At 40.8% G+C, this 13,864-nt stretch overlaps 1 long non-coding RNA gene across 1 annotated transcript; it reads left to right on the forward strand.

The window, feature by feature from the left end:
* Positions 1 to 226: 226 nt before the first annotated feature.
* On the forward strand, positions 227 to 12,134 carry LOC306642876. The gene is made up of 4 exons (XR_013758713.1): positions 227 to 330; positions 1,569 to 1,709; positions 11,081 to 11,260; positions 11,863 to 12,134. It is a non-coding gene; the product is annotated as an uncharacterized lncRNA (long non-coding RNA).
* The last annotated feature ends 1,730 nt before the right edge of the window (positions 12,135 to 13,864 follow it).

A 13,864-nucleotide genomic window follows, 5' to 3' on the forward strand; every position in this document is an offset into this window, starting at 1 on the left:
GTTACTAAGTCCTGAGCTGCTTCTTCTGCCACACCCTTCTGCCATGATGTTCTGCCTCACCTTGGATCCAGAGCTATGGAGTCTTCTGACTGACCATGGACTAAACCTCTGCACCATGTACTAAAATAAACTTTTCCTCCTCTAAATTGTTCTTGTCAGGTGTTTGATCACAGTGCTGAAAAAACAACGTCTCTGTCTCAAATAACTTCTCTGAGGCAAAAGCTAGTTGGAATTCAAAGCAGACAGCTGGAGTCTACAGAACACGGTGGGGAGCAAAGTCAACCTGGAAACCTCCCTATGCACACTGAGGATCCACTGGAGCCCATCTTGGTAATTTGTGTGCAGTTAAAAAAGAGGCATCAGTTTAGTTGCCTTATGCTGTGGTCTGGACCCAAAGGCCCATGTGTTAAAAGCTTGGTCACCAGCCTGTGGCACTATGGGAGGATGACCTTTAGGAGGTGGGGCCTAGTGGGAGGAAGTTAGGTCAAGGATGTACCCTTGAAAGGGACATGGGGACGCTGGCTTCCTCTTCCTTTCTGCTTTCCAGGCAGGATGAGCTGAACAGGCCCACCCTGCCACGTCTCCCACCACAATGAAGTGGGTCACCATAGACTCAAAGCAACAGGGACATGTGACCACAGATTGCAACCTCTGAAATCAGAAGCTTAAATCACTCTTTGGTCCTTTTAAGTTGATATCTCAGATTTTTTTCACAATGATGGGAAGCTGATTAACCCACTAAAACACAACTCAACACACAGAGTTGGTGCACATGAAAAAGTGTGTGTGTATGGTTTGTGCACTTGTATGTTTTGTGCGTGCATGTGTGTGAATGTGTATGTGTATGAAAGTGTATTGTGTGGTGTACGTGATCTTCTATGTAGTGCGTATGTATATTTGTATGGTGTGTGTGAGAGATGTGTGTTTTGTGTGTGTAGTGTGTGCATTGTGTATTTGTGTTGTGTTGCACATTGTGTGTATTTTGTGCGTGTGTGGTATTTGTGGTGTGTGTGTGGCATTTGTGTATACGTTGAGTGTGTGTGCTATTGTGGGGGATGTGTGTGCACACTCCTGTGCCTGTTGGGAGCTCTCCTCATTTCTTGATACCTTCCTGGGAGGTTTGGATGGAAGCTCAGGGTTCCTTGGCCTTGGCAACCCACCTTTCCAGGACTGGACATTCCACGTGAGCGGCCATCAGGGAATTAGGGTTGTGGTATGGACTCAGCTGTCATGAGTTTGGCTATAAGTCAAAATGGTCACAGGGTTATTGGGGTTTTTCTTCCTTTGGTAATTTCCACTTGAGGTTAAGTAAACACAAGTATTTGGATTTGGTTTGATTTTGTTCAGGGTTCAGCAGTTTAGGTGAAATATGAATCGAGAGCAAGAGTTCACTTCTATGACAAGGAGAGAAGATTCTGAGTTGCAGGTTTCTGTAGTCTCTGTAATCACCACTGCGCCACGAGGGAGGGTCATGGGGCAGGTGGTGAGGGAGGGAGGGCAAGAAGAGGGGAGCTGTGTGGGCCAGATTGTGGCCTTACTGTTTTATTTTGTTTTATTTTTCCCAGTAGAATCCAGCAAATGTGGGAATAGGAAAATTCAAAGAAAAAAATACAAAGCAAAACAAAAAACCCAACCCAAACAGAAGCAGAAGTGCTAGAGAGCCAAGTGGAGCGGGTGGAGTAATAGGAGCTTGTGTGAGCTGGATTTGGGTGAGTTTGGGAATACTCAGAATGAAAAGGACAAAATATTTGGGGAAATCCAGATGTGAGACGAACATTTCAACTTAGAGAGATGGGGAATTTTAAAGATTTTTTTTTTTTTTTTTTTTTTTTTGGGAAATCTAAATAGGTCATGATAAAATTTTGGATCTCTTTTTAATTTTAAGGGGACTGTGCTTACTTTTACGCACTACCTTCTGCTGAGGTGGGGCCACAGGATGGCTAGGGAGCATCTCATTTGCTTTGAATCATCAGGATTTATGGTGCACCCACAGGAGGAGGAGCTGGGTGTCCAAGAGACTTACAAACTTTTCTTTTAAATGTCCAGGTTGGTTGCAGCAGCCAGTCCCTGACTCCTGCTTCTCCTTCCACCCTCGTATCCATCCATGTCTATATTCTTTCCCACCTTGTCTGTGAGATTCTTGAGGGTCGCACCCAGAGCCCTACATCCCATTTTGTCTCCTGCACCTGGTGCAGAATTATTGCAGGGTAATAGTTGCACAGAGCACTGGTTTCAGAGGGAGCTACCTGGTCTTCAGCTTCTGTGATGGTTTGAGTCTGGAATCTCCCCTGAAGACCCCTGTGGTGAAGGCTTGGTCCCAGCTGCTGGTGCTGTTGGGAGGGGTAGGAATTTTAGGAGATGGGAATTGGTTGGAAAAGGATTACTGAGCACACGCCTTTCAAGGGTATATTTCGTTCCTGGATCCTGCAGACTTTCTCCCTCTCTCCCTCTTCCTGTTTTCTGGCTATCATGAGGTAAGCAGTTTTGCTCCACCATGTAGTCCCTGTCATGATGTTCTGCCTCTCCACAAGCCCAGAGTAATGGAGCCAGGCAACTATGGCCTGAAATCTCTGAAACCATGAGCCAAAATAAATCTTGTCTCCTCTAGGTTGCTTTTCTCAGGTATTTTGTCACAGTGATGGTAAACTCTTTGTTAACCACTGAAATTGCATACATTTCTCAGTGTTGTTTATCATCTTACAGGCTCTCTCTCTTTCTCTGACTTTGTTTTATATTTGCTCTGATGAAGAGTACCATCTGTTGAGGAATGGAGGGTGTCTTCTACTCAATTATCAGGCAGGAGCTGAGGTCCTCTGACAACCATTCTTTAAGAAATGGAATTTTGCCAATAGCCCTGTGAGTGAACTTGGATGCACATCGTTTCCCAGTTGAGTCTTCAGATGAGACTGCAGTCCTGACACTTGATTGCAGTTTTGTGAGGGAACCAGAAGTGAAAGACCCAAAATAAGTCAGAGTGTGAGATAAGTGTGCATATTTTAGGGGCAATGAGTTACACAGCAACAGATAACCAAGACACACACTCAGGGCCTCATCGTTCATGATAAAACATGAACTATCAAGGGCCGGGGTGTGGTTCAGTGGTGGAGCACATGCTTAGCATGTCCTGGACTCTATCCCTAGCACTCCCAAAATGCTAAATAAGTGGAAAAGCAAATATATGATCTATAGATGTCATGCTACATTTCAAAGACAACTTGGTTACCATATAAAGAGATCGTCCATCTACATTTGAGGGCTAATGGGATAAAAGAACCCTAGTTATGTGATTAGATTCCATGGGTGTTACCCCTGGTTGCATAAGCTTATATATCAGATTTTGTGTTTTTGATTTATTGGCCACTCTTTCCTACTTCACTGAGAGTTTTATCGACCCAACTACCGGCTCTTTACTCTTGTTAATGCAGCATATCAAGTGAAACCCTTTGTGGGATAAATGTGAACTACATAAAATGTTTACTTACATGGAACTTATTTTTGAGGACTGATTTGGAACCAACATTCTTCCCAGATCTGGTAGCAAACAAACAAAAATATATGCCATCTTGGTCCTGTTCCAAGTTGTCAGTCTTCTTGTTGTGATTTAGAAACCAGTTCAGTGTTCTGCAGAGAACTGGTTTTGCTATTGCCTACATTCTATCATTCTATCCCCTTTTGGATGAATTGATGTCATTCTTACAAAAATACCACAGTTGAAAATAAATATTTCCCAGCCTTGAGCAGTGTGCTTTCTGAAGACCTATTTCCTGGCAGGGATGAAAATGTCCTGTTCTTCCTGCTTTTTGGAGACACTGTGTAGGACAGAGTGCAATTTAAGTATTGGCAGAATACAGCATTTCTCAATCTCAGCACTAGTGATATTTTGGATCAAATAATCATTTATTACATAGACATGTCCTGTGTGTTTTAGGATATTTGCCAGTATCCCTGACCTCAACCTACAAGTTGCTAGTAGCATCTCAGGTCATGACCATCAAAAGTGTCTCCTTAAGGAGTAAAATCTCCCCTGGTTGAGAACCTTTCACATAGTAGCACTCCATGAACAGTCTGCCTGGACTCTGACTGATTTGACAATCAACAGCAGCAATATTTAAAATCCAATAGCACATCTACAGATGCATTATTTATTATTCATCTTATTTATAGATTTTTGAGAATTTGTATTTCCTTTCTAGGGGGCAAGGGTAGCATATTCCTCTGGCATACCATATTTAATTGGCATTCCTATTTCAGACAAAACTACAATAAACAAATATTCCAGCTATTGCTTTAGGAGAGAAGATACACAAATCCCCTTATTGGATGGAATTTTAGATATTTTAGATCTTCTTAAAGGTTTTAATAGCCCTGTATTCTGCTATCTTACTGGGGAGGCAAACAACAGTGTGTTTGGTTCTGTCTTTGCTGACTGTATTCAAGGAAAACATTCCAGGAAGCCTCCACGCAGTAAATAGATTGAAATCATTGCTTGAAGGTAGTTTTCACATTACAGGTTTTAAAACTCATAGTTTTATTTTTAAAAAAAGTAGTCATGTCCATGAGCAGTTAAGTAAACAAACCTAAGGAAAAAATGTTTGGTACACTTCCTCCAAGTTTCTGATTATTTGTTTATTTGTCTTTGTTTTTCACCAACAATAGATCCTATCAGGAATTTTACCCCTCCTGATTTGCCTTGTATAAAATTTCTAAGATGTATCATATGGACTTTAGTGTCCTACAGAATAGACACAGGGAGGTGGCAATGGAAAATCCCAGGCTTCTATATCGCTTGGACCAGACATGTAGTCCTTCATTTTCTCACCTTTAAAAATGGGGGCAGTATTGCCCTCCAATGTTCCTGAGAGGACTCAGTGAAGGCTTTTAAATTTTTTGAAGTCATCTCTGACCTAGTCCTATTTTGTGTTTTATTTTTCCTTAATATTTTTTAGTTGTAGATGGACATAACACCTTTATTTTATTTATTTAATTTTATATGGTGCTGAGGATCAAACCTAGTGCATCATATGTACTAGGAGAGTGCATTACCACTGAGCCACAATCCCAGTCCCCCTACTTTGTGTTTTTGTGGTAAAAAACATATAGCATAAATTTACCTTCTAGATCATGTTAAGTGTATCGTACAATATCATTAACTATAGGCACATTGTTGTACAGCAGGTCTCTGGAATGTCATCATCTTTCATGACTGAAACTCTATAGCCATTTGTGTTAGTCAGTTTTCTGTCACTATAATGAAATGCTTGAGGTAATCAACTTAGAGAAAAGGTTTATTTTGTCTCATAGTTTTGGAGGTTTGAGTCCATAGTTCATTGATTCCTTTGTTATAGGCCCATTGTGAGGCAGCACATTTTGGGGAGAGCATGTGGCAGAGCAAAAGCACTCACTTACTGGCTAGGAAACCAGGAGAGTGAGGAGAAAGCCTGGGTTCCACAAGCCTCAATGACCTGGGCCACACCTCTTAAAGGTCCTATCACCTCCCAAGAAGGCCACCTTGGGGACCAAGATATGGGCCTTTAGGGGACATTCACTGTATGTAGAGATTACATTTTTTTCATCTACTCATCTGTCAATGAACATTCGACTTGCTTCAATTTTTTGATATTTTGAATACTCCAGTGAAAACAGGTGTGTAAATATCTCTGTAACCCCACCTTTCATTTTTTTTGATATATTTCCTCTTGTACTACTTTTTCACTTAGAAATCTGCACATGATTTTATGATTGGAACAATAGATTCTTCCCCTGCTTTTTAAAAAATATCATATTTGCCCATATTTCTCTGAGTGATTCAGTGTGATTCATCTTTATGTCTCTAGCTCTTAACTAATACTAATACTCAGTAAAGAATGTTGCATGTCTGATGAAAAGGATCAACAATTACTCAGTTGGTGAATGTTGGTGAAGATCTTAGCATAAAGGAGACCCTCAATAAATAGAGCACCTTCTCCTATATGTTAGGATCATGAATGTAGAATTGTAAAAAATGCAACGGGTTAACATTATTCAATAACATGTTCTCCATTATGTTTAGGTGAATCTCCTGTGTCCAAATATGAGATTTTGCAGTGTAGAAACATATTTGGATAAAAAACACTTTAGATTGAAGATACATGATTAACGCCTTTTTTCAATGCATTCAAGTAGCTAATACACAAGAGAGAACCAGTTAAACATCAACATTTATTTATCATCTTTTTATTTGTCCTTTTCAGACATTTATGACAGTAGAGTATATTTTGACATGTTATACATACACAGAATATAAGTTACTCTAATTAGGATCCAACTCTTGTGGTTGTACATGATGTGGAGTTTCATTGGTCATACATGAACATAGAAAGTTCTGTCCTATTCATTTGACTGTCTTTCTATTCCCTTCCCCCTCCCTTCACTTCATTTCCCTTTTTCTATTCCACTGATCTTTCTTCTATTCTTTTTTTCTTATCCCACACTGCCTTGTTTTGGATTAGCTTCCTCATATCAGAGAAAACATTTGACCTTTGACTTTTTGGGATTGGCTTATTTCACTTAGCATGATAGTCTCCATCTCCATCCATTTACCAGCAAAAATCATAAAATCTTTCTTTTTTATGGCAAGTAATATTCCATTGTGTATATATTCTGCATTTTCTTTGTCCATTCATTCATTGAAGGGTGCCTAGGTTGGTTCCATAGCTTAGTTATTGTGAGTTGAGATGCTATTGATTGATGTGGCTGAGTTACTGTTGTATCTGATTTTAAGTCCTTTGGGTATACACTGAGGAGTGGGATAACGGGATCAAATGGTGGTTCCATTCCAAGTTTTCTGAGGAATCTCCACACTGCTTTCCAGAATAGTTGAATCAATTTGCATTTCCACCAGCAATGTATGAGCGTACCTTTTCCCCCACATCCTCACCAACATTTATTGTTACTTGTATTCTTGATAATTGCCATTCTGACTGGAGTGAGATGGAATCTCAGTGTAGTTTTAATTTGCATTTCTCTAATTGCTAGAGATGTTAAACATTTTTTCATATTTTTTGACCATTTGTATTTCTTCTGTGAAATGATCATTCAGTTCCTTTGATTGGGTTATTTGTTTTCTTTTTTTTGGTGTTAACTTTTTTTGAGTTCTTTGTGTATCCTGAAGATTAATGCTCTATCTGAGATGCAGGTAAACACCAACATTTAGTTAATGATAGACAGGCCACGTGCTGAACTGAGCTATTCCTTACTTTCTAGGTTAGCCCTCCCAAATAAACACTTTCTCAATTAAGTCAGATGAGTCTGTTTCTCTTCACTCATTCATTCATTCACCCCTGAATTAGACAATTTTCACTCAGCACTTCCCATGGTTTTTCTCAGCCTCCATGCCTTTGTGAAATTTAAATATCAGTGGGATGTGAGCCATGTCTGAATGTTTTCCAGAAGGTCGTATGGTCATGATTGACAATTCATGTGGAATTCCCGTCATATGGAATTGATTTCTCCTTTGAATAGAATAAGAAAGGCATGTCCAAATTCAGTATTTGAGAAAAGGAGGCCATTATACATATTTTTCTTTTCTGTTTTGTCTTCAACTGGTAGTTTTATGTAACGTGGCAATGTTCTGATGCTCTGCCACTCAGTATTCATTTAGAATGTTTTAGCTTGTCCTGAATTAGCTGTGGCTTCTGGCACATGTAATTGAAGCCCATAAGCACTGGTCTGTACCTGACCAGAGGCACGCCACAGATGACAATCCTTTGCAAATTACAGCTTTGAGACCCAGAAACTGTGTTGGGCTCCTTTGCTGGTGGCACGGAGGCAGTGCAGAAGTCTACCATGGGTGTCTTGTGAAACTGAAGCTGAAAAATTTAAAACAAGGGAAATATCATTAGAATAAAGATACTGGGTAAATTGGTAGTTCTAGGGTTTCCTTTATCTCCCAGCCCCAGGTTCAAGAATTTGCAGAATGATTCGCGAGCTCCACCAGTTTATTACAAAGGTCATGACTTGGGAGCAGCCAGACGGGAGGGATGCACAGGGCAAGATGGAGGGAGGCGGATCTCCCACGCCCTCTCCAGGCCTGCCACCTTCCCAGCCTCCATGTGCTGACTGACTCATAAACTCTCTGGACTTCATCCCTTAGAGGTTCTTATGGAACTTCTGTTACTTAGGCATAATCAATGACATCACTGATTATTGGTGATTGACTCAAACCCTAGCCCCCTCTCACTTTCCCAGAGCCTAGGGGGTGGTATGAAAGTTTCCAGTTCTGTAGCTGGGTGTTCTGTCAACAGGTCCCCGTTCTGAAGCCATCTAGAATCCTGAACCACGGGTCCTTTCAATATTATACAAAAGACACTCGTATCACTCAGGAGATTCCAGGGTCTTAGGAGCTGTGCTTCAGGAACCAGGGACAACGAGCAGATGTTTATTTCCATCACGCAACAGAAATGAAAACAGTATGGTAAAATGCCTTCCCAGTGAAGTCTGAACCTCACTGGTCCCCTTTTCTAGAGCAAGACAGAACCAGGACCTGGCTTAGCATTTAGTCCAACATTTTGAGATGGACAAGCTAATAAAGGTCTCACCTCCTTCTCTCTTTGGCTCTGGCTCCAACCTCCACTCCTCCTAAATGTTAAGCCCAGTGATCAGATTTGCATGGATTAAAATTGAGGTACAGCATTTAAGAGAGATTTTCTTGTTATCATTCTTTATTTCCACAGGATAGCTGTGCAAAAATCACAATTTTGGTTCTCTTTGGGAGCCTAGATTAAATTTGACCGCAGGGGGTAGGGATGCATTAGGAGGATCCTTGGCAAAGAGGAAAGTACCATATAACATAATATAATGACAAAATATTACTCGTTAAAGGGTAAAGAAAATGTGGTACATATACACAATGGAATGTCATTCCCCCTTAAGAAGTGAAATCCTATTGTTTGTGAAAACATAAATAAACATGGAGGACATTATGTTAAGTGAAATAAGCCAGACACAGACAGAAAAATACCGGGTGATTTCACTTACATGTGGAATCATAAAAAGTCCAACTCACAGAAGCAGATAGTACAGTGGTTACCAGAGGGGCTCCGGGGAACACAGAGATGTTGATCAAAGTGTTCAGACTTTCAGTTGCACAAAAAGAATAAGTTCTGGAGGTCAGTTGTTTAGTGTGACAACTATAGTCAATAGGGAAGGGACCACGGATAGGAAAAGGAAAGACAGTGGAATGAATCTGAAAAATTTTCCTATGTACATATAAGAAGACACCACAGTGAATACCACCATCATGTGCATCCAGAGAATGGGGTCCTCATTAGAATAAGATGCAGTCCATAATTATATAATTATATCAAAATGAATTCTACTGTCGTGTATAACTAAAAAGAACCAATAAAAAGACTGTATTGTATACTTGAAATTAGTTAAGCGAGTAGATCTTAAAAGTTATCAACTTCCAAAATTATAAGGCTGTGACATGATGGATTTGCTAATGAGCTTGATTTAATCACTTCACCATGTAAACATTTATCAACGCATTGTGTTATTTGTTGTAAATATATGCAATTTAAAAAATGATACTAATATTTAAAATATTTATTTGTAATCGACAAATTATATATATACACATATATATGCATATTTGTGAGGTACAATATGATGTTTTCATTTATGTTTACAACATGGAATGACCAAATCAGGGTCATTAACAAACTGAACACTTCAAAAACTATTTACAATCTACTGTTTTAGCAATTTTGAAATCTACACTGCAATATTATTTATTGTAGTCACTATTCTGTGATCAAATCACTGAAAGCTCATTCCCTCTGACTCAAAACTTTGTATCAACGTCTCCCTCCCTCCTCCCACCTCTGGTAACCACTATTCTACTTTCTGCTTTGATGAGTTCAACTCTTTGAGATTCCACACGCATGAGATCCTGCAACATGTGCCTTTCTGTGCCTGGCAGGTCTGTGCCATGTTCATGTCGCACACGATAAGCCTCGTTGTCGAAGGCTGAAGAATTCCACTGTGTCTGTGTACTGCGTTTTATTTACACACTCGTGAACACTGAGGACGGTTTCATTTCATGGCTACTGTGAATTAAACCTCAAGAAACAGGGAAGGGCGCATATGTCTTTGGCATACTCATTTCAATAATGCAATTTTTATTTGTCAATTATACCTCAACAAAGTTGGGGAGGGACAGAAAGGCCATTTGATAAATAAAAAATGAAAGGATATTGTTCAGGTTCTTCACACCAAAGTGAGAATTCATGCAACTGGTTACTTCTGGATGGTCAGCGCTGACTGGGAAGTGGAATAGGTGACATCTCAGTCTCAGGTGTCAGCAGTCATGTCCCCTCAGCCCCAGGGCTCGCTAACTGACAGTCTGTGATAGGTGTGGGCATGTTTCTGCCAGGTCTTCCACCTGGTCATTTCTTCCTGGCTCAGGTTGAGGGGATGACCACCAAGTTCAAGACCCCCAGAAGAAAGGCTTCCCTCCCTGGGCCCTGTGGGGAGGTGTCGGCAGAGCTGGAATGCCAGGTGAGGGGCTGGAGGAAGCCCCACAGAGTCACGGTGGAAATTCCCAGTGTGGCCTCTCTTTCTTTTGTGCTTCAGCTCTGGGGATTCCTTACTGGCGACTCCCTTCATCTAAGTTCCTTCCACAGAGGTGATGAAAGAGAAGCTACTTTCCTGGCTGTTTTAAACTCTAAAGCATTAGTAGAAAACTTGAGGTATAGGCAGGCCAACTGATCAGAAATGGCTACTACTAAAAGATAGCTTGTTACCTACGGGTTCTAAAAGGCAGTGGTGTGGCCACCATGGAGGCCGTGTGGAAAAGCTGCGGGGTGGGCTGTAGGCTGAGGAATTGGGGGAACCGTGGGTAAAAGCCTGTTCTGTGGAAGGAATGTGAGGCAGGTGAGCAGGCTCAGGACTGGCTAGCTTGGGCAGTTCCGCAGGCACGGGGCTGCATGGGTTCTCCCTGGCTGTCTGGTACCTGGCTGTGGATGGGGAGTGGGTTTCAGGTTGACTGATTTGGATTTGAAAGGAAAACCCTCAGGAAATTCTTTTTTACTTTCTCTAGGAACTGGCCAGTCCTGAGAGGAGCTGTTTCTCCAGGGTTGGCAAGGCACCAGGTATCAAAGGATCAGAATACAGTTGACAGAGGACTTGGTGAACACACTGGTCAAGTTTTTCCTTCATTTTTTGCAAAACCATCCAAGATGCACACTGGTAGAAACCAAGCCACCTCGCCAATGTCAAGGTGAGACTTTGTGAAAGTCCAGACATTCAGAGGCAGAAACCAGCCCAGCCTTTCTAGGGAACATGCATTTTTGTTTAGAGGCTTTACGTGGGACAAATAGAGGACCCCAACTCTTAGGGGTTGCTCTGGTGAGCACCACAGTGGGGCTTGGTATCAGGTCTGCACATTTTGACTTTCACTAGGTCTTGGATCAGTGAACTATATAAAATATGGCACATATAATCCCATTCCAGCAGCATTTGTGTGTCAGTATTTTGAAGACACTAAGTCATTTTTTGAAGCAGAATTTTTACCCTGAAAAATTTTCATGAGTTTATTTAACCAGAGCTATGTTTTAGTTGTGTTCATTAATTGTGTTCCATAAAAGCAATAACAGGATCTGACTAGTGATCCTTCTTTTTTGGTTTTAGATTTGAGGCATAAAACCCCAAATAATTAAAAAAATTTTTTTACATGAAAAGAAAAAAATCACTTCCCCTAATATAATATTCATAATAGCTGGAGATGTACTGTTAAGTATTAAGGCTTTGTTCTTTCTAAAATATTGGCAGGGCACTTGACATGTAGTTTTTAAAAAACCTATTCTTTCTCTGTATATGCAGAGGCAGAATATTCATCTATGCAGTCAAAGCAACTGCAGAAAATCTGTTCCATGGGTAGAAAGTGAAGAGCTACAAAATCAGAAGTAATTACAGAAGGGTCAAAATGTACAATTCAGTCTTATACTCTAGCATCTATCAAAATTTTCCAGGTAATAATTTTAAGAATAATGTTAAAATACATTTACTAGATATTTTTTCAATTTTACAAATACCTATTAAAATAAATTATCTTAACCAGACTTAAATAAATCTGTGACTCTTTGGCCTTTAAGTCATGCCTTCTCTGAAGCTTCTAGGTAAGATACGAAGTGTTTGAACTTGTAGTGATAATTGCCATAACGCTGCTTGAAAATTCAGAGTTGGGTCCTGACATACCCTCTAAGATTAGGAAAACATCATTTTCTTTCCACTTTTCTGATTTCTGCTGGGACCCAACTTTGCCTTCTTTCCTCCTTATCTACTTTTCCAACTAATAAGCACTTGCTAAGCACCAACCGTATCCCAAGTCTTCATGCATCAAGGATTGGGGAAAAGCATTAAGCAGGGCAGACACAGTTCCTAGCCTCATACAGGTTAGCATCAAATAAGAGAAAAATCATTATGTGAGCAACTTCAGATTATTCACTATGAGAAGTGTCGTGACAGTGAAATACAAGGTATGGGGAGAATGGAGAATGCCTTCTGTCGTGGACACGTGGGAATCAAACTTAGCAGCTGTCAGTGGTGGGGACTTAACATACTCCTTTCTCCTGGTCTTTTGTACAATATTTGAGAAGACCGAACCAAATTTCTGATAAGGAAGTGAGTCACCGTGTTTTTCTGCTACCAACAAGAAGGGAGTCAGCCTTACCATGAATCCTGTTCTGCAGAAAATAGACAAGAGGTGATACCACCAAGCCGCTGCTCAGCCCTTGACCAAAGTCCCCCCCAGCTTTGAACGCTGGAGTTACATGAATACATGTTTTTTGTTATTTAATTTAAATTGGTTTAACTGTGCTATTAATTGACAGCATGCTGCCTTATTAGATGGGAGGAAGATGGAAAAGGATATTCTAGAGGCAGTGAAGGAATGTGTAAAGGCCCACAGTGATGGGAATGGGAAGCGCTTGCATGGCTGGAGGAGGGAGGGGACGGAGAGGAGGTCTGAGAGCTGGCAAGCTGGCTGCCGGTCCGTCCATCTTCAGGGCAGTGCAAACCACTCAGGGCTTCATGCAGGGGGTTGCACAGAGAGTCACTTTGGCTGCAAAGGGCATTAGAGAAGAAGAATTCTGGTTATAAAACTGTTCCCGTAAATTGAAGATACTCACACATTTTGGTCTTAGGGTCCCTTTCCACGAAAAAACTTATTGAGGACCTCAAAGAGCTTTTGTTTTTATGGGTTGTATCTACCAGTTGTACCAAAGTAAACAATATAAAAGAGAAATTTGAAGCATTGTTTAATTCACTTAAAATAACATTAATCAGTCCATTAGAGGGAAAAACGTCATTGTTTTACATTTTTGCAAAGCTTTTTCAAGTCCAGCCCAAAGGAAGCCAGATGGTCTCCTCTGCTTTCAAACTGTCAGTCTGCTGGGAGTGGTTTTTGGTTGCAGTAATATGATGAAAAATCTCAACTTGCTCTGATATGCAGTCAGAAAAGGAGGGATATTTTGATAGGCTTTTCAGATAATTGTGCTTGCATTCCCTAATTGTCCATCACGGAGCACTGAGGATGGGGTGGGTTTAGGAGAAGAGGAAGAGACATCTTCCCAGGTTTTGGCCTAGGCGGATGATGGTACATTCATTAACAGAATTTGAATTGAGAATCAGGCTTGGGCAAATTGAGGAGCATCTTCTGGGCACATTGGACTGAACCAGAGGTGCTGGATATGTGACCCTGAAGCTCATGAGAGTGCTCCCTCTGAACAGATGTGAGTGGAAAGTAGTCAGTGTGCACCAGGGTCATAAAACCAGAGAGCAGGTGAGGTACCCAGCAGAGAGATCTCTTCAAACGCAAAGAGGG

The sequence above is a fragment of the Sciurus vulgaris genome (assembly GCF_902686455.1).
Source record: "Sciurus vulgaris genome assembly, chromosome: 13".
Taxonomy (NCBI): domain Eukaryota; kingdom Metazoa; phylum Chordata; class Mammalia; order Rodentia; family Sciuridae; genus Sciurus; species Sciurus vulgaris.